This window comes from Ictidomys tridecemlineatus, chromosome 7 (genome assembly GCF_052094955.1).
Source record: "Ictidomys tridecemlineatus isolate mIctTri1 chromosome 7, mIctTri1.hap1, whole genome shotgun sequence".
NCBI lineage: Eukaryota > Metazoa > Chordata > Mammalia > Rodentia > Sciuridae > Ictidomys > Ictidomys tridecemlineatus.
This window is the reverse complement of record NC_135483.1, coordinates 150,344,386-150,366,731: the sequence shown is the minus strand read 5'-3', so window position 1 is coordinate 150,366,731 and position 22,346 is coordinate 150,344,386. Positions and strand designations below refer to the sequence as shown.

At 34.7% G+C, this 22,346-nt stretch overlaps 1 long non-coding RNA gene and 1 other non-coding gene across 2 annotated transcripts in view; one reads left to right on the top strand and one right to left on the bottom strand.

Annotated features, from left to right (window-relative positions):
* Positions 1-22,346, bottom strand: part of LOC110598090 (uncharacterized) — a 310,760-nt gene that overhangs the window by 209,484 nt on the left and 78,930 nt on the right. The window contains exons 8-9 of the long non-coding RNA XR_013424189.1: positions 7,904-7,997; positions 2,403-2,481 (exon numbers count right to left, since the gene is read on the bottom strand). This is a non-coding gene — a long non-coding RNA (uncharacterized LOC110598090). The remainder of the gene's footprint in view (positions 1-2,402; positions 2,482-7,903; positions 7,998-22,346) is intronic.
* Positions 17,420-17,528, top strand: LOC144365734 (small nucleolar RNA SNORA31). Its single transcript, XR_013424518.1, has one exon. It is a non-coding gene; the product is annotated as a small nucleolar RNA SNORA31 (small nucleolar RNA).

Below are 22,346 nucleotides of genomic sequence, written 5' to 3'. Positions count from 1 at the left end.
AGAAATATCTGGAGACTGAGCTTAAGGAAATCACTGATTCAAGTTAACTATTCCATAGTTGGACAATAACAGAATTTTGCCTTATTACTCTGGCTAAGCCCTTTCCTTTTTTTCAAAGGGTGTAAATCCCTGCCTTACTTTCCAATACTTTTATTCCCTAAGGCTTAGATTCCTAGCTTTCCTCTCCAATGTCCTAGGAGACAGAATCATGGGTTTCTAGACCTGGACCTAATAACTGGGCCCCCATTTACCTACAAGTCAGCAGACTTCTTTTCCCTACCAAAATGCTGAGATGTTCTCATGTCTAGGATCCTTCCTTTGGAGAGTTTTAGTAATTTTTGTGAAGACTTCCTGCTAGTGGATTCATTTGGTCTTTTTATTTTAATATTTTCCAATCTGACCATCATAGCCAAATCATAATTATAATTCAAGTTATAATGCCTGCTTTGCAGAGGCTAATGTTGAGGCTCAGCACAGAGCGCTCGCCTAGCACGTGCAAGGCCCTGGGTTCGATCCTCAACACCACATAACAATAAATAAATAAAATAAAGTTATTGTGTCCAACTACAATTTTTTTATAAAAAAATGCCTGCTTTGCTTGTAAAGAGCAAAACTGCCTTGTGTGTGATTTTTTTTTACCTACAAATAATATTGTAGCATTAAAAATTTCACATATATAAAGTCATTTACAGTAAAAGTGACAAGAGAACACAACACAATCAATATAGTCAAACAAACAATAAAGAAGAGATAACATAAAGACTTACAATTTAATTGAATGTTTAAACTTTGAGTTAAAAGGGCCACCCATAATTGCTATTGAATTTATCTCTGAATCACCTATTGACTGATATGCCACCAATAAACATTTTTATAATATTTAAAATACTAATGATAATAATAGTATGTCTTTGAATGGTCAATATAAAGAAGACATTCAGTGCTGGGTAGGATAGAGTTGTCTGTGGCAAACTAAAATTACCACCAAGAAAGAAAAAAAAAAAACAAGGGAAATCTCAGAAAAGTGACATGATGATCTGAAACAACACTTTTCCTGTGGGTATTTGCTGACTCTCAGGCAACAGGGCTCAGAGACGAGGCTGAGAAGCTGGCAAAGTGCACCATGGAGATAGGGTGACAAAACTGGGAACATGGGAGGCCACAAAACATATCCAGTATCTGCCTCAAGACATTTGCCAAATTCTGAAAAGGCATGGAGGGCTCGAAGTAGAAACCTCTGAAAAGAAGAATGTTTTTCAGAGTCTTTCAAAGCATTGAACACTGTAAACCAACATTAAGGGCCCACCAGGGGGAGGTCCCCTGCAAATACATCAGGCTCCTTTTACAAAGTCCCATAAAACTATAACTTAGAATCAAGAGCAAAAAAGTAGCTAGAGACTTAAAAAAAAAATTTTAATGCAATTTAGCCTTAGCACCACTCAGAGCCTCAATAAATCAATGTGTTCAGTTTCCATATTGTATGCCTAGCACTCTCCACTGGAAGACAAGATCTGGGTAAGCCACAATTTTTACAAACAACATTTGATTGCAAGTCAAAATCGGTGAACATGGCAAGAGACACTGCCAAAATATTACAAAGAAAGAAAAAAAAACAATAAAAGCAGAATAACAAATGATCCAAATATTGCTTTAGAAGACAAGAACTTTTAAAAAAAATGATTAGTAGCTCCACAGAAAGGGAGGAAAGACAGATAATCTATACTGAAATGTAGAATTTCACCACAAATTTGGAATCTAATAATCAAATGGCAATTCTGGAACTAACATTGCATCTAATGTTAAGAATTGAATAAGTAGATTAACAAGTTAGAAATAAAAGAAAATGCAACTGATCACCTGACAGACTAATTTTTTAATGGAAAGGTAGGAAAGGAATAAAAATTCCAGGAAAGATTGTTAGGGAGAAATGAGATTTAAAAAAAGAAAACTGTTTCACTGTGTGCAGTTGGAGCCCAGAAGAGGATTTAAAAAAAAAATGGAGAAGAGAAATGTTTTAAAAGATAATGACCAAGAATGTTCCACTAATGAAAGACATCAAGTTAGATTTCAGAAATCCATTTAACCACAAATAGGATAAGTCCAAGTAAAACCATACTTAAGCATATAATTGTTAAACAACTGAAAAAAAATCTCAAATGTGTCTAACTGCTTTTAAGATTTTCTCTCATTTAACTTATAATCACATTTTAGTCAATTTTCAAAAAAGTGGTTCTGGGAAAGCTATGTCACATTTTAGGGGGGGAAAAATGTTGGTATAGCAACCTTTTCCCTCAAAAATACCCAGTATTAATTTCCTGGGAATGTTGTACACACCAAAAATGAAGACCTTAAAACTACAGAATTTATTATCAGAGTTCTGGAGACCAGACGTGTTTGCCTACCATCTCTGGTGTTCCATAGCTTATAGAGAGTTTCTGCCATTTTCATCACGTGGCTTTCTTCCTCCTGTGTATCTCTCTCCTGTTATTATGAAGACACCAGAATTACTGAATTAGGAGCCCATCCTACTCCAGTATGACCTCATCTTAATTTAACCAATTACATCTGCAAAAGTGTTATTTTCAAGAAAGATAACATTCAGAAATTTCACTATCAGAAGTTTCAGTAATAGAACCTCAACTTATCTTTTTAGAGGTTGCAACCCACACTATAACACATACTACATAATTACATTATAAGTGATATTCCAATACGACTTCATGCAAAAGCACACTCACCTATGTGTCCAACATCATAGTTTCTAATCAAATATTATCATAGAAAAAATACAAATTGAATGCCATGTTTAGATGGCCCCCAAATATTTGTTCTAAAAATGCACATCAGCCAAAAAGGTTGGGGCAAGTAGCACTTTCAACAATTCTTCAAACTATATTATTCATTGAATTCAATTTTGTATATATGTGTTGAAGTTCTCTTGTGTTTTGCCTTTATTTACCCCTAAAGGTACTCTTCTGGCTATGAAAGTACAACTTGAATCCTAGCCAACCCAGAATCTCCAAAATGTTAAAAAAAATGGTGATGAAATGGTACCAAAAGAAAGACTCTGTTGCACTCCTCCTTCAGACCAACCACTGCCAGTGCCCAATCTTCTGTTCCTTCTCTGTTGGGTACAATAAACCTGAACTTATCACATTCATCTACCCTTAATATTTGGTTTATTAAAACATTCAATTCAAATTATTTGGTGTTTTAGGTTGAGATGGATCACGTCAGAATATTTTTATTAAAATTAATAGAATGTTTTATATAAAATTTCTTCACATTATGTCAGAATTTTCAAGAAGAATTAAAGTCATTAAGCACGTGACATGTATAAATGCAAAGGAATAACAATAAAGCTGAAAGAAAATCCAATGGAAATGATAGAAGCCAAAAACAATGAAAAGATTTCTTTAAAATGCTGAAAGAAAATAAATGCCAATCTCCAATCCTATGTGAAAATGTCCATCAAAAATAAAGGCAATACTCAGACAAATTAAATACCAAAAGAATTTGGATCCAATCAGAAATTTGCTAAAAGAAATGATGCAGCTCTATGTTTAGGAAACAGGACAAATATCACCAACTGCTAGAAAAAGATGAAAAATGAAAGACAAAGTATAAATGAATGGGTAAATATCTGTGTAAATACAAATAAATATTAGTTTTGACAATAATAGTAATATCTTCTTGGATCAAAAGTACACATAAAGTTAAAATGTTTAGCAGCAATAACCTAAAAGGACTATGAATGTAAATGTAATATTCACTACAATCAAAAAAGTGATAAAATTACTAATTGGCAATAGGCCATAATAAATCAAGAGTGCATGTTACAATTCCTCATGTTAAACTGAGCACAATGGCACATACCTATAATCCCAGCTACCCAGAAGGATGAGGCAGGAGGACTACAAGTTCAAAGATATCCTGGGCAACTCAACAAGATCCTATCTCAAAAACTAAAACTAAAAAGATCTAAAAAATAAAATAAAATAAAAAAATCTGGGTATATAGCTTCAGTGTTAGAGTGCTTGTTTAGCATGCCCAAGGCTCTAGGTTCAATCCCCAATACTTCCAAAAAATAATAATAATAATCTCATATCAGAACCACTAAAAGGAAAGTAAAAGAATATATAACTATCCAGTTATCAAAAAAAAATTAAATAATGAATATACAGGTCCTACACACAAAATAAGCATTCAGTCAATGATCACTGTTATTATCAAATACATAATAATTTTAACTAGTCTATGCTACCTAATAAAGAGAGAATTAAATGGATAAAATTATTCCAAGCTATGTTCCAAGTCTTAGGATAGGTACTTAAGTTTGCAGAGGTATGATTAATCATATTATAAAATGCTAATTGTAAGTCTTATAATGCACTATATTTTTTCTGATGATCTGTTCAGTCCAGTATGAATCAGAAGGAAATTCTTAAGGGGATTCACTGTGTTTGTCAAGAGAATGTGGAGTTGGTAATGGTGCAGGGGGCAATAATCAGGGCAATGGAGACTCACAAGTTTCATTGGAAGTCTTGTCAACTAAACAGATGTCCATAGCTGATGAAATCATATGTATTTCATATGTTGCTTCATTATTACCTCAATTACAAATCTACTGACAGTTAATTGCTAGACTGCGATCTCAAAGCACCATGTAGTATAGATGGTGCCCCAGAGTTTCCTTGCAGTACAATTCTATCAACATAGCTGGAATTCTAATGTATAGGCAACATTTGAAAAATAAATGGTAAAATAATTTGCAAGTCGCTGTTGAATAACAAAGTGAGGTGCTATAGATACAAACATAGAGAACTTGATATTTAAGAATACCAGACACATCTTCCTGGAAATTGTTACCAGCAGAAAAAACTAGCACAGTGAGTGGCTATCAGGAAAGGCTAACTCATAGAGGAAAACCCCATAAGCAACTGATTTTTCAAATAATTTCTTTTTCCTGATAGACTTGATTTCATGTCTCAGAGTTAGACTTAAGGATGGAATGTACTAGTTATGTGCTCTAATTCTATTTACCAAAAGTCCTACAATTGGAGATCATTGGAATTTCCTGATAGGATAGAGTTTGCATTTTGGTTGTCAGTTTTGTTTTTTTTTTGTTTTTGTTTTTGTTTTTGCTTTTGTTTTTTTAGCTCTGAATATATAATATCAATTTATTTTACAGAAAGTTTGTGCAATTTATACTCTCACTTAACCCAAACCACCAACATTAAATATTTTTTCTTCTTTGCCAATCAGATAAAGGTTTTTTATTTGTTTTTTTATTTTGTTTTGTCTTGGGGATTGAACCTGGGGCACTTTGTGAGCTACTCCAGCTCCTATTTTATTTTTTCTTTTGAGATAGGGTCTCACTAAGTTGCTTATGGCCTCACTAAATTTGCTGAGGTTGGCCTTCACCTTGCAATCCTCCTGCCACAGCTTCCTGAGGCTCTGGGATTACAGGCTTGTGCCACCACACCAGCTTTTGGGGTTTTTTTATGCATGCTTTTCATTTTTTCAAAACTACATGGGAAGCTAGATTACCAATAGAACAGGTTTGGGACACTGTGAGAATCTAGTCATAGTATTATCAAAATTTGCCAAAACATATCCTCTATCACCAATAGTCTTTAAAGCTAATCATGTCATTATTCTCCTTATAACTAAAAAGTCATTATAAACGTCATAACCTTTTAATATATAAAATCAATCTAAATAAATTCATATAATTCTAACTTTAATGTATAAAAATGTGTGTGCAGAAATATTTTATATACTATAAATATGAGAGTACGACACTAAGAATACTTGGAGGTTTAGGATCTCTATACGTGTACGTTATTAATCAAAGTTTCAAATGAGTTCTGTAATAATATTTGATAGAATTTAGAACTCATTTATCAGATCTTTATTTATCCTTATTTATCAGATCTCACCATTGTAAATGACAGAAAGCCAACTCAAGCTGCCTTAAGTTATAAAGGAATATATTAACAGAGATGAAAGTACATGGGTAGAATGGCTCAAGAACTTGGCAATCCAGTTACTCAAAGAATGCCATTATGATCTGTCTCCATCTCTCAGTCCCCATATTTTCTGTGCTGTCTTCTTTAGTAGACAAGATTTATTCAAAAAACTGCTGCAAGCAAAAGAGACTTAAAAACCACAATAAAGTAAAATGGTCTCTTTCCTACTGTTATATAAAAAACCCCATGGCTGCTGGACCTTTACAAAGGTCCAGTTGAAGTCAAATATCTAACTCTGAAATAATAATTATGACTGATTATTTGGTTCTTGATTATGTACCCAGCCCTAGACTACATGGACTGAGGGTATGAGTGAGGTGGTTCCCTTTGGCAAAGTCAGGGTACAGCAAACAGAATAGGAAATGGACTTGATCAAGATCAAAATAAACAAAAAGCTATAATCAATACTTTAATCTGAATATTTTTTAAAAATTTGTTTAATAGGATCTCTGGACCTGATAATGAAACACCTGCATAAGCTCATATTTCAACATTTTTCTCTGGATATCTGAAATCCAATTTAGCAACATTTGAAATTTCTGAGATGTAATTATCATATAAGCTAGTGTGCTCATCCATGCAGTGATTCTCTTCCCTCCTCTCCAACTTCCTCCTAGCATTTAAACTGTCTCTTTTGATGGTTCCAACTTGATAGAGACATGCATTTATCATAAATTCAAGTTTGAGACAGGCATGAAGGGAGAAATATATTCTGCATGTTCTATATAATTTATTCATGATTATAGATGTTAGCAGTTTAAAATTAGAAATTACCTAATGTGCTACTACTTTCTATGTTGTAGAAAAAAATTAATGCTTCCTTGGAATAGATCATTACTTTGAAAAATATCCATATACCTAAACTCTTCATAGTTCCCCAGTTTGGCTATATAATTGATAAAGAAGGTAGTACTTCCATTATCTCATATCGGTTAATAACTTATTGATTTATTATGGATATCATCCATTGGGCTAAATGGCTTTTCATAGCTTCACTTTAGGTATGCATGAAATCGAAGAACAAAGCCACTGTGAAACATATTTCTACCTTAGAATAATAAGACACGTAAAAGATCTATACCAAGCAATTAAATTTAAAGCATTGCTCTTTTTCTGTCCCTGGTTCATGACAGACATCACCAATTGATGACTGCACTCCTCACACTCTTTATCAAAATGGCACTCTGGACAGCTGCTACCAAACAATGGAGGCACTAAAAATAAATTTATTGACAAATTTGTCCTTAAGAATGTTTTATTTAGCCAACTAACTATAATTGAAAAAATATCTTATATTTTAGCAATGGCCCTACATGGAATTTTCTTCCAATCTGAGATTTTTTTGAGTTTAACTTTTTTGGAATTATACCTATCTATATTTTTAGGCCTAAGTAATGTCAGATTCCAAGATACCAGAGTTATTAAAATGTTCTATGAAACTCTGCCCAATCCCATCTAAACAGCATTTTGAAGCAGCCAGGAAGCATTCATGTCTTACCCCCTGCCACTAGAATACCCAGAAGTTTCTTTATCAGAATGAGTTCCCAGGAGTCTAAAAAACCCAAACATTTCAAAAAAGTCAGTTTCCCTGCAGAAATTCAGATACAGGCTCCAAAGATTTTCATGTTCTCCAGGATTCCCTCAGTGCAAAAGTCTTCTTGTTAGTGCTCCAGGTAAAAAGTCTAACAACTATTCATTTAACCAAGTTGGCTTAATGCTTTTGATAAGTGAAAAGACCTGCTTCTTTGAGATTTCAGTCCATTTGCTTCTGCTTTCATGCTCCCTTTAGTTGTCTTGATAAGGGAGCATGACAATGAATAAATTAATAAAGAATTAGAGCACTGTGACTGTTTTGATACAAATGTACTCACCCAGGGGATGATCATGTGGCTTTGGCATCATGCACAGTGCATCTGGGCAGAAGTCTGCTTGGGGAGTTAGCTTGGATCATAACTCTCCTTCATTCTGTGGAGGCAAATCCACAGAAAAGAGTTACTCAGGCTCCAGGGGAAAGAAAGCATTCCAGCAATGACATAAGCATTAGTTAAAGCAATGTTTCCAGGAGAATCAAGGTATCATTCTATGAAATGAATTGTTATTAAGCTTATGAAATGTAGTAAGCAATAGATCTCATCAAGTGATGTGGTATCCCTCCATTTCTTAAAGTACTTATGTTAGACCAAACAGTTTATAAAGGAGGCATGGATGATATTGCTATAAATGTTTGTTATAAAAATCACATGGATGCTTCCATAGGAAAGAGTCCACTAAATGATGGAATTGATCAAGTTTTATGGAAAAGCAGTTACAATGGTAGATTTGTCCCCTGGAATTCACCATGCCTTGTCCCAGGGACAGATCTGTCTCACAGCGCATTTTTCTTCTGCTACACTCTTATAGTTTCATATCTTTTCCCCACAGACAGACATAATACGATTCCCATTCTCAAAAGCATATGATTCATGAACAAGTCTGCAGATTCCTTGACTCAAGACCTCTCCATATGTATGGATCCTCTTAGATGCTTTTTGTCCAAGCATGTATATTATCTACTGGTTTGAGGTCATCAAATAAAGTAAAACTGCAAAGGTATGAAGGGAAAAAAATGAATCTTCTGAATTACCAACCTGCAAAAGGATACTTTCAGTCTGAAAAATTACTTGAACTGAAAGTTTGGAGGTTTTCATATATAAATATCCAAGAACCATGTGATTCATGCCATCACAGAGCTTGGTGTTTTGTAGGGAAACATATGGTCTCATGTCAGTCATCTTGGTACTAACTGTGTTTCTTCTCATCTAGACTATTGTACTGGTCTCCTCACACATCTCTTGGTATCCAGTGCCTTTCCACTCGCGTTTTATTCAATCTAATTTTTAAAAGTATAACACGTGTTCCTTTTATGTGTAGCACATTAAACAGTTTTCCATTGTCACCAATGTATGTGTTTATCCCTGAGTTTGTTACACTTCCACGGTCTGGCCCAACCAGTTATATTCACTAACTTTTCTCTTGCATGCTATTTTGCAAACTAGTCTTTTTGTCAATACTTGGACTATCCTATCAAAAGAAAATATTTCAATTTGATTCTCTGATTTGACATTAAGTTACAAGCTTTTTATTTTTTAAGCTCGGTTGACTTTAAGGATGCCTGAGAAGGTAGTACACAAAACACAAGTGACTAGCCACAATTTAGTAATTTGTTTAGAAGTCTCTGAAAATAAATTCAATACATTTTTACATTCATAAAAGTTCAAGTGAATCGACCAAATTTCATAGTCAAGGTATCATTAGATTATTTTAGGTTAAATCCTAGGCCTCCTGCACAACATAGACAACTTGCCAATCACAGCCAGGTCACCCCTTCATCCCTTCAGTTGCTGCATGCAAGATACCGTGCTAACTACTTTGAATAATGGAGCAATGTGCATGAGGTTCCAAGATAGATGAGAAATAAACACCAAAACTACAGTATAGGGTCAAAACTGATATGAGCTTCAAGAGAAAGAAAATAAATTTCTACAAGAGTTTAAAGGAGAGATAAAAGATTTCTATTTGAAGGATCCAGGAAAGATCAGCAGAATTGGTCTTAAAAAAATGGGTAGGATTCTAATAAGAGAGAATTTTAATAAGGAGATAATTCTAGGAGTGAAAACATTGAGTGGTAGAGAAGTAGTAAGATGACAAAAAGCCTAGCTTGAGGTATAACTTTTCAAAAACTGAAAGCTTTAGGAAAAACTTTAAGGAAATGTTTCGGAAAAACTTCAGGAAATTTTTTGAATTTGTCCAATTTTTCTTATAAAATATTTGTCATTAATTTCTTTCTAATCACATTTAAGGAAAACAAAAAGCTGACATATACTTATCCACTCAAACAAGGCAGTTAGAGAACATTCAAAGTAATTTTTTGAATAATACACTTGAAAAGTAAACTCAAAACTAATATGAGGTATGACTCCCTTTTTTCTTAGGGAGTGGAATAAAAATTAAGTGGCAAATAAATAATTTAAACACACATAGTCTACGAATGCTACATTTGCTTTTTGCTGTTGTCTTTCATCCGTCACCTTGACATTTGTTTCTATTTAAGTATAGTACAGGGTATATACATGTAACTTGTCTGCTTTCTTTCTAAATTTTTAGTATATGATGGCAAGGACCACAACCTTTGCATCCAATATAATTCCCATCACAACTAAAAGGCATCTATAACTAGTGGTCACTAAATTAATTACTGTGAACAACTGACTTCTAATGATTCTATTTGTCTTTTTGATTAGGGATATTGGAAGAAAACTCCTCAGTTTAAATATTAATGTAAAATGGTCCATTTAACCTAAAGAGTCTTAAGAGAGCTTCAAAATGTGTGTTCTTTAGGTATTAACTACATTTTTGCCTTCTAAGGGATTTGTTTCCCTACTGCTTCATTCCTCAAGACAAATAGCTGATTCCATATTTTATCAGAAACAGAACAGACACAACTGAACCCAGTGAGTGGCATCAATCCTTTTAATGTACTCAGTCACTAATGGCATGTACAGAATCTAATAAGAAAAGTAGTAGTTCTCTTGTATTATGGCATAGAAAAATCATGTTTCATATATCAGTGGATATTTTGAGAAAACATTTTATTCTCTGGTGATCTAAGATATTGTAAAAAAAAAATATATCAGTGGAAAATTTTGAGAAAACATTTTATTCTCTGGTGATCTAAGATATTGTAAAAAAAAAAAAAAAAAAAAAAAAAAAAAAAAAAAAAAAAAAAAAAAACTTTAACATACCAGTCAAGATAAGAATAATTTCTTGGGCAGGGGATGTAGCTCAGTGGCACAGTACTTGCCTAGCATGTGAAATTCCAGATACAACAAATTCTATATTTTATAATTACTTTTACCTCAAAATCTACCTGTTGACTGAGGATGATTTTTAAAAACTATATAAAATATTGTACCAAGCAATCAATACTTTTGAGGTAATGTTTGTATTTTCAATTGTCTTCTTGTAGGGTATACATACACATATATACACACACACATAGAAAAAAAAAATGTCTAGATTGCTAATGAAGAGCTCACTCAAAAAGGATAATGATGTTACGAGCCAGTGAGCTTAGTAGAGTGCTCCTTAACATCACATAAAAATAAACAAAATAGAGGCATGCTATCCATCTACAACTACAAAAAAACATTTAAAAACAAAAAGAATAAATTCTTTATTATATCTTATGTGGATACCACAAAAAATATATTTCAATAGACCAACTATGAAAGAAAATGTTACATAAATAACCCACAAGGGTTCAAATAGTTTTGTAAACTATCCTGTTAGGTACTTGAAACATCCTTAATTCAGTAAAGAGATGAGGTTTTTCTTTAGCAATAGAAAAAGATATTCTAGGAATGTACTTAAGGTATGCCTGAGTAAAAGTGAACAGTATGCTTCAGGATCTAAAACACAATGTCCAGGGGACCCCAATTATAAAGTTAGAACTAGTGCAAGGTTTCCACACCCTTGATTTCAGCTCCAGAATAGTGATAATAAACAACCATATAAATTGTCTATGTATCACTGCAAGTTTTTCAAAGATAGTATGAATTTTTTAGCTGACTATATGAATAAAACAGTAACTTTGGAGTTCTGGCCATTTTAAAGATATTTACAGACTACAATAGAACTCTTTATTTTTACAGCAATTAATGACATAAGAATAGCTTCATGGGGTGACTTCTGTATTCTTATAAGCATTACTGGGAAAATGACACAACAAAATATTTTCACCTCATTTATTCTCCCTTTCTGGTTAATGTGATGTTGCATTAAATCTTTCCTAGGGCCTGGAGTCTGACTGTGGTAGACTTTAATTTCTAGCTATAAATTTGAAAGAAAAAAATAGAAACAAAAATAAAAGTACTGCATTATCATTAGTAAACATGACCTAAACCATTTCCTCTATATAATTTGTCACTATTTCCACAAATACTTACTGAGTCCCACTTCTGTTCAAGTTACTTGGAATATTGGAGTGAACAAAATAGAAAAAAAATATATCTGTTTTAATGAAACTTATGCTGGAAGACAAAAATTAAACTAGAAAATAAGTACACTAAAAATAATTGCACTTCATGCTTTGTGCTGTGAAGAAACTAAAGAGGGCACTGAGTATGACAGGTGTGAGTGAGGTGTTGCTGTAGATGGTGTGTTTATTTCTAGTTGCAGTGGAAAGTTATTAGACAGTTTTAAGAAGGAAATATTCCAATTCATATTTCAAAAAGATCTCTTGGACTGCTCTGTGAAAATTAGACCTTATGAAGCAAAAAGAGAAGCAGTATAACCACTTACAAAGCTTTCAGAGTGACCCAAGACAGCAATATGGCACCCTGGATGATTGTGATATAGATCATCAGAAATCTGTTGTGGATAGATCTTGGTTGGAAAGCACACAAAACTTGCCAATGGATTCTGTGGGTAGAGGGAGATCCTCAAGGGGTATCAAGAACACTTCTCAATTTATGAACATGAAGTGATGCTATGGTATATGCTGAGGTGGAAATGCCTGGAGAGAAGCAGGTTTGGGAAAAAACATTAAGGGTTCTCATATGGTCTTTGTTTTAATATAGGATACTTAAAGCGGTAATAATAACCACAAAATCTCAGTTACTTAAGGTAATGAAGGCTACTTCCTACTCATCTTATTGAGCACAGGTCAGCAGAGCACTGTAATTGCACACAATCCCTCAGAAACCCAGGATAACAGAGTCTCCACCAAGTTGTGAGTACAGCAACTGTATGACAAAACTCCCCTGGTTGCCAGAAAGAAAGAGAGATTGAAGAATCATACTTGGGCTTTGTTGTTGCTCTTTTTGTTGTTGCTACTGTTTAGTAAGCTTTAATAGTAGTCATTCTTATTTGTTTTCCTTTTGACATCATACAAGCTATTGATATTTTAGTTAATTACCCTAAGTGATTTAGAACTAAAAAGCTAGAATAGGTATGCACTGGCTAATATAGTCCATTCAATATAAAGGTTTCAGAATATTAGGTAACTTTATCTATAAATCACTCAACAAAAAGAGTGTACTCAACTTAGGATAATTTATTTATTTATGGGAAAATAAGGAAACCATAAGGGATATTGTGCAGAAATTGAGTTAGTAATTCGAGATGATTACAACTTTGAGGCCCAAAGAGATGAGGGAAAGAAGCATCTATCAGAATCCAACAGAAGAGGGTAATATAGAAGAGGCAGAATTGAAAAAAGCAGTAATGCAAATTAAGGGAAGATACACAAATTAAGGGAAGATTCACCCTGACCTCACTCTCACTACCTCTTATCACCTAATGGAGCTTCCTGGAGTCAAATCCAGCCAGAAGCTAACAGAACCAGGAACCCAGAGTCTACACAGATCACCTCCCAAGGCAGAAAACAGGATAAAGATGGGTGGCGAATGAAACAACTGGAAGGGCATAGAGAAGATACCTGACACAGAATCCCTACCTGATGTTTTCAAATAAGAGTTAGTGTGTAAATAGGGAAGATCATTCTATTGAGACCCTCACATGTAAATTGTGTCTTCACCAAATGATTACCTAAAGGTTACATAATTTACCCAAAAAACATTTTAAAAGGAAATCCCAAATTCAAGGAAAACTTTAAGGTTTTAAAGTTCTATTAGATGAATTTTTGTTCGAGAAATAGGTATTACTAACAACACATTTTAATTTGTACATCTCATCCTTCCTGAATTATAAGATAATGATATATTAGAGAAAGTATATATTTTACAAATATATATATTCAATTTTGAACAATGCATACAGAAACTAGGTTTACAAAAGTATGCCCAGGTAACATGTAGAATTCAGTAGTAGTCTTTTTTTTATTTTAAAATATTGGTTCCAATCATGTATACCTTTGTTCAGGATCTAGAATAAAATGTTTAATTAATTTAATAACAAATATGACAACATTTAATAGAAGTTACTATACCAGGATATTTCAAATATCCCATACATATGCATATACAGTTGGAGAAATTATTTACAGAATAATTGTCAGCTACAAGTAAAATGAATAAAATGTACATGTACATTCTGGTGTCCCCCAATTTGTCATATAGTCAACTATCAGACAAATATCATTGGAAACACAGGTCATACTGGAGACAGGAAAGCCAAACAGAAACTTATTGAAATAATGCTAGAAAAAATGGTATTAAGTCAATGAAAACAAAAATTATTCTAAAATGGAAAATGTTGGACCTGAAATGTATTAAGAATAAATCATTTAAAGTCAGCAATCTATTAAATAGGATATGGGAGGCTGAGGGGTATGCAGGACAGGAACCTAAGGTGATACCCAACGTTGCATTATTCAGTTTTCAAGTCATATCGTTCATCAGCCACAAGAAATGCCTATGGAGCATCGAACTAGAAATGCCTAGGAGACAATTATTTTAGTTCACAGCAAGGCAGCTAAAGATAGGTCCAAATATTAACAAATAATCAACCCCTTACTCATTCAGACAATTTTAAAGGTTTTTCTTAAATACTTTATATATCTATTGCTATTGTACCGGAGGATACCTACTACAGCATGAATACTACACATATTGGCAGAAATGGATTCCACTGTGTTGTGCATTCAGACATTATTCATTCTTTTGTCTTTTTCTGCTTCAAATCAGGAATTTAAAGATAAGAGAGAGTTTAGAGGCTGGTGCTTGGATATTCAGTAGACATACAGTCTATAAGCCCTGGCCCCAATGTCTCCCACAGTTTCTTTGTTTAGGTCAAAGTCACAAGTCTGCAGAATTTAAAGGTTGCCACTAAAATAGCTCTGGCCATTGATTCATTCCAAGCAGGTGATGCGTTTGCTCTTTGGATTGCCGATAGAGGTAGGAGTTGTGAACTGAGCTGGTCCAGATATCAGGCAATGGAAAGACACAGGATGGGCATAAATTGATATCAAAACAGGTATTGGCTGTAGGAGTTAGGGTTATCAAGAGCAAATGCACTGGAGGAAATAACAGATCCATTTTCTTCATTTATTTGCAGAAATATTTCCTACTATCTCTCTGGACTACAAACTTGAATTACCTCTCTGATTATACATTTAGTTTGATAGGCCATGCAGAGTTGCACGTGCCAAGTTTGTAAGTATATATATACTTATTTGTCAAGTTTGTGAAGTACACACACACACACACACACACACACACACAGCATTCAAACAGGACTTGAAAGCTACAGTAATTGAATAAGTATGTAGAGAACTGAAAGATTTAAAATATGGGTTTTAACTGAGGAAAAAAATTGAAGAAGACCTTAGAAGATGGAAAGATTTCCCATTTTCTTAGATATCCAGAATTAATATTGCCAAAATGGCCATACTACCAAAAGCACTATACAAATTTAATACAATTTCTAATAAAATTCCAATAATGTCCTTCACAGAAATAGAAAAAGAAGTCATGAAATTCATTTAAAAAAATAAGAGGTCCAGAATAGCCAAAGAAATCCTTAGCAAGAAAAGTGAAACAGGAGGCATCATAATAACAGACCTTAAATAATACTACAGATCTACAGTTATAAAAATGGCCTGGTATTGGCACCAAAACAGATATGAAGATAAATGGAACAGAATAGAAAACACAGGGACGAACATACGTAAATACAGTTATCTTATACTAGATAAATGTGCCATAAACATACATTGGAGAAAAGATAGCCTCTTTAACAAATGTTGCTGGGAAAACTTGAAATCCATATGTAGCAGAATGAAATTGAACCCCTATCTCTCACCCTGCACAAAACTCAACTCAAAGTGGATCAAGGACCTAGGAATTAGACCAGAGACCCTGTACCTACTAGAAGAAAATGTAGGCCCAACTCTCCATTATGTCAGCTTAGGGAACTGACTTCCTCAACAAGACTCCAAAAGTGCAAGAAGTAAAATCAAGAATCAATAAATGGGATGATATCAAACCAAAAAGCTTCTTCACAGCAAAGGAAAGAATTAAGAATGTGAACATAGAGCCTATAGAATGAGAGAAAATCTTAGCCACCTACACCTCAGAGCATTAATCTCCAGCATATATAAAAAACTCAAAAAACTTAACACCAAAAAACACAAATAACCCAATTAGTAAATGGACAAACTGAACAGGCGCTTTACAGAGAAGAGATACAAATGGTTAACAAATGTATGAAAAAAAAATGTTTAACATCTCTATCAATTAGAAAAATGCAAATTAAAACTACATCTCACTCCACTCAAAATGACAATTACCAAGAATATAAGCAATAATAAATGTTGGGTAAAAGGTTCATTCATACATTGCTGGTGGGATTGCAAATTGGTGCAACCAATCTGGAAAGCAGTATGGAGATTCCTTAGAAAACTTGGAATGGAACCACCATTTGACCCAGTTAACCCACTTCTCGGTCTATACCCAAAGGACTTAAAAGCATACTGTAGTGACAGAACCACATCAATGTTTATAGCAGCTCAATTCACAATAGCTAAGCTATGGATCCAACCTAGGTGCCCTTCAACAGATGAATGGATAAAGAAAATGTAGTACATATATACACAATGGAATATTACTCAGCCAAAAAGAAGAATGAAAGATGGCATTTGCCAGCAACTGGATGGAACTGGAGATTATCATGCTAAGTGAAATAATCCAAACCCAAAAAACCAAAGGTCATATATTCTCTCTGATAGGTGGATGCTGACACACAATGTGGGGGAGGATAAAAGTTCATTGGATTAGACAAAGGGAAATGCATGGAAGGGAGGGGGTGGGAATAGAAATGACAGTATAATGAATTGGACTTAACTTTCCTGTGTTCATATATGAATATAAAACCAGTCTAACTCCACATCATGTACAACCACAAGAATGGGAACTTGTGTTCCTTGTATATATAATATGTCAAAATACACTCTATCGTCATGTATATCTAAACATAACAAATAAAAAAAATATAGGTTTAAAAATCACAGAGTAACTAACAGTTGAATCCATGGACAAATGTCACCAAGAGAGCATGTACAGAGCCAATAACTGAGAGGGAGTCCTAGGGCACTTTAAATTTAACAGGTATTCTAACTAGGAATACCCATTACACTAAAGCCAGATAGTATTCATACCCTATAGCAATATCTTTTAAGTACTTTTCTTTTCTCTTTCTTTTGTGTGTTGGGGGGTTGGGGGGAATGTGGAGTACTGGGGATCAAATCCAGGACCTCAAAAGACAAGCACTCTACCACGGAGATACATCACCAGGGGCTGGGGATGTGGCTCAAGCGGTAGCACGCTCCTTTGGCATGCGCGGCGCGCTGGGTTCCATCCTCAGTACTACAGAAAAATAAAATAAAGATATTGTATTTTGCTATTGTTCTTTTGGTTTGCACTAGAATGCAAAAGAAAATAATCCCTGCGCTTTCTGTCTGTCTGTGTGGCAGTCCAGATTGAATTGGGGAATACAGCTGAGAAAAATATATATATATATTGTATCCACTGTAAACTAAAAAATAAATATTAAAAAATTCTCTCTCTCTCTTTAATATATATATATATACACACACATCCCTAGCCCATTTTATTTCAGACAGTTTCCCTCATTGCCTAGGCTGGCTTTACACACAATCCTCCTATCCCAGCCTCCTGGGTCAGTGGGATTACAGGTGTTTGCTTCCACATATGGATTCTTTTGACACCTCAAAACATTAATAAAGTTAAGTGAAAAATATAACATTTGGCAATGTTTGTCATAATGAGCTGACAAATTCTTCTTTTATCTCATCCCATGATCCTGGCCTTGCATGAGAAGCCTAACAAGAGAGATAAAGAGTGAGGTTTTTTTACATTATTTTCCCCCTGCTATTGTGGCCTGGCAGGTTTCAGTTTCAATCAGCTAGGTCTCAGGCACTCTGCTTTTTTCAGGGTGTCAGGCATACATCCCACTAGCTGAGAGAAGGTGAAAGAGAAGGAGAATTGTATTTTCTTCCTCCTCTTGGTTCCATCTTTATTTGTGGGTCCTTGTTTCTCTTTTATCTAGTTTCTTTTTTCTAGCTTCCCAGCCAATCCTCCGAACTGTTTCTTTCCAGTGAATTTTCCCATCACACCCCATTCTATGAGATATTTATACACTATAATTCCAGGTGCTAGGGAAAGGAAATTCCACTCTGGACCTTTTCAAACAACAAACAAACAAACAAACAAAATTCTGTTGCTCTCCACCATTTCCTGCCACTGCAGAGCTGGTGCAGGGGTCAGAGATGGGTTGCCAAGCTCATGGAGCAGGGGAAGGAAGAGAAGCCTGGAAAAACCCCGAGTACTGAAGAGGCAGAGAAGTAATGCATTCATGACCGATGTGTGAATTTCTACTACTCCTGAACTACAGTATTATCAACCATCTAGCTTGATAAATAGATCTCAGTGTTGAAGTTAAATTAAGATGTGTGATCTAAACAATTACGAATGGCATCATTATCAGTGTCGACAAAACTCCTTGAATGTGAAAGGGTGCCTGTCATCGGGCCGCGGCTCCTTCTCTCTGGCCGTCTTTGTCATCACTCTAACTTGTGGCTCTGGCTCACTGATCTCAGGGGATCCTTTTCCTAAAGGCAGAGAAGAGGAAAGCATCGAAGCCCGTGCCTCTGCCCCGTCATCTATCATCAGCTGAGGAGCTGGCAGATTCAGAAAGGGAAATCGGCTGCAGGGTCTTTATCTGACCTTCATCATTGCTATCCATTTTAGGTTAGAAAAGGTTTTAGAAGTTGGGGCTATTTCATGCAGCACATCATAAATTCTGGGAGGATTATGCAAAACCACAAAGGTGGCTTCTGGAACAGTGGGGTTCAGGCAGTATCTTGTGATCCTCCTCTCCTCTTCACCTTAGTATTCAAAGCGTTCATGAACTGTTAAGTCTGAATGTCAATAATCTATTAAAAACAACCTATATTTCTAGTAATGATGGAAATTCCATGAAATCATGAAGCTCAGACTGGAGAGTTTGTAAACTATCTGATGTAAATAATGGTGGATAATAACAAATAAAGTACAAACTAATGAACATAATGGTTTTGTATAATGAACTGTACTGTAATCTTTGGTAATAATTCACCAAGGATAATTTATCAAGACTTCTGACTTGCCTAGGACATACCCAGTTTTCAATATTTTATGATGCCTTCCATGGACTAAATTTTGTCCCCCTAAAATGCATGTCAAAGTCCTCACCTGCATTATAATGGCATTTGAAGATGGGGTATCTGGGAGATAGAGTTAGATGAGGTCAAGAGGTTGGAGCTCTCACCATGGGATTAGTGGCTTTATAAGAAAAGAGATTTCCAGGTGAAGGCACAATGCTTAACAAAACACAACCTCAAGACCAAACCACCTGCCACCTTGATTTTGGACTTCCCAGACTCCTGAACTATGATAAATAAATGTCCATTGTTCAAGCCACCCAGTCTATGATATTTCATTGTCACAGTCCAATAAGACTAATACATATGTATTAATACCTAGATGGAAAATAGCAAAACAGTAACCAAATTATCAAAGATAATTAAAACTATACCCCTAAGTTATCTTATTAGTGCCTAGAGGGAAATAGTGTCATATGAAGACACAATTTGTGTTATCTGTTGTAGCAGACCCCATTAAATTCATAAACAAATTCTGTTAACTAAAGACCAAGGAATTCATATGACAAATCCAGCCTCTCTTCATTCCACTAAAACTCATATCATCTTTCATTCAGATAGTAGTCTCCAGACACATCTTCCAGCTTCACCTCTTGGCCTCCCATAAACCATTCTCCCCACTGTAGTCATAATGTCATAATGACCTTTGTAAAATATAATACACCCACCTGCTTTACAATCCCCCTTAGCTTTACAGTGCACTTAAAATCCAAACTTCCCATCCAGTTTATGAAGTCCTTTGTAATTTGGCCCCTGTGTACCTTTCCAATCTGGTCTTAGATCCTTCTCCCCTTCAACTTCCCTCTTTTTCTCTAACTTTCCCATCAAGCACATCTCTTTGTCCGTACATCAATACAACAGAACTAATGTTCTCCTCCTGAGACCCTCTTCCCTTTGATCTTCACCTGACTGTCTTCTCCTTATCGTTCAGATCTCAGTTTAAATGTCAGCCCTTCAGAGAGGTTTCCCTGACCCCACAGCCTACAATAAGCACCCCATCAATCTCTATCACATCCTCTGCTTTCTGTACAGAGTATGTGTTACTGGATTATATTTTTGCTTGCGTTCTTCCTTATTTGTTAAGTGTAAACTCCATGAGAGCCAGAACTTGACTTATTCGTAGCTTACATCCCCAACTCCTAGAAAAGAATCTGGCAAAGACTCATCCCTTAAAAACTATAATGCTTCAGAATACCATGATACCAGAAATTAGAATCATTTCAATGAATGGAAGAAATCCATCTAGACCTAGTAAAACATAAACATTTTATGATGCTTAAATAAAAGTATAACTATTCATTAAGATCTCAATGTTATTAATTTGTTAATACTAGAAAAAAAAAATACATTGCTTCAACAGAATAGGATGTCTAGAGAAAAAAGAGAGAAAGAGTGTGTAGAATGTGAAAGGTATCCTCCAGAAAAAGAAGGTAAAGCCCTGGGTAGCTGCAGCACAGAGAGGAGGCAAGTGAGTGGAAAAGGCCACCTGAGGTCTGCTCTGTTGAACAGTGAAGGCAGTGGGTACTAAAAGTAACCCAGAAACTCATAACTTAAGAATCCTCATTTTCCTCTCACTATTAAGTACTTCCCTAGTTATTTTCTCCACAATCATCTGCCACCTCAGTCAGCTTACATTATTCCTTCCAATCCACTAAAATGAAAACATTGTGACACTTTGCTACATGGTAAGTCACTGGTATGTCTCAGATTAATTTGATTAACTGCCAACCCATTCTTCTACAATGCCCATTTTAGACAATTAGATCAGAAAATTCTAACTAAAATTTATGAGCTGGTAAGATTACCATATTCCATGAGAGATACAAGGGATGGTGTTCAGAAGGAAGCAAATCATAAGATCAGAACTATTTTGGAAACACCAATGACCTCACAAAAATCCCACATCTCCCACCACTCACCTCCAGAATGTTGCTTACATATGAACATTATTTCATTTTACTCCACTTTGTAACTTATTCATGAAGCATTCTACAAGTATGTATTGAGCATGTGTGAAAGGGCAGGTATTGTTCTTAGGGCTTGGGATACAGTCGAAAATAAAATAAAATCCCTTTATTTGACCTTAATATTCAGATATTGAAATTTGAAAGTTCTTTAATGGAGAAATATAATTTTTTAAATTCATATCTCTAATCTATCTCCTTTCCCCAATCCGTTGCTGAATGAATAAGACTCAGTTCATGAATTTAAACAGAAAGGAATGGACTGAAATACAATGTTATGTGTTCTGACCCCATACCTGCACCCAAGTTACTTTATGCTATTTAGGGCATAAGTAGAATCCTGTAAGGATAACTCACACCGCAAACAGATGAAAACATAGTTAGTGTTTATTCCAGTATAGTCTTTGGATCACAATTATCAGAATCACCTATTGTATTTGTTGAAAGATAAAAATTAAAAAAAAAAACCCAAACCCTGATCCGTCAAAATCTCCTGGAGGAGTCTATAGCACCTAAGAGACTCTGAGGCACACTTAAATTTAGAAACCACTGCTTAAAGCCACAAATCAAAGCCAGACATAGTAAAACAATGTACTCCTCTTGTTCTGAGAGAGCTCAATTCAATTGCATTCACAAACCATTTTATATGTATGTTGTCACTTCAGTTGACTCAAGTTCAATTTCTCGTACTTGATAGAGAAATGATTTAAAAAATGCAACCACTTTAGATAAGGGCCTGAGGTTCAGATGTGTAGCTGGACATTATCAAGCATATGATTGAGCTATTATCTTTCTTGCAAGTTCTGGAAAGGACAGACAGCCTTTTCCCAAAACCTTCCAGTGATGACTGACCTTGTTTGGTGTTTTTGTTATTTTATCTGAATAATTGACTCAAATAAATACAGCTTTTTTGGACTCAATATCCCTTGATGATATTACTCCAATATTTTGTTTGAATTCAATGCTGAAGATTTAGTGACCAAATAAATACATTTCTATCTTTTTAATAATATAATAATATATAACATATAACATATCCAATTATTACACATTTAAATGTGAAATCTGAGCTATATTTCATTGCTAACAATTCTTTTTTTCAAAAGAAAGGTAACTTGCATTATCTGGTGA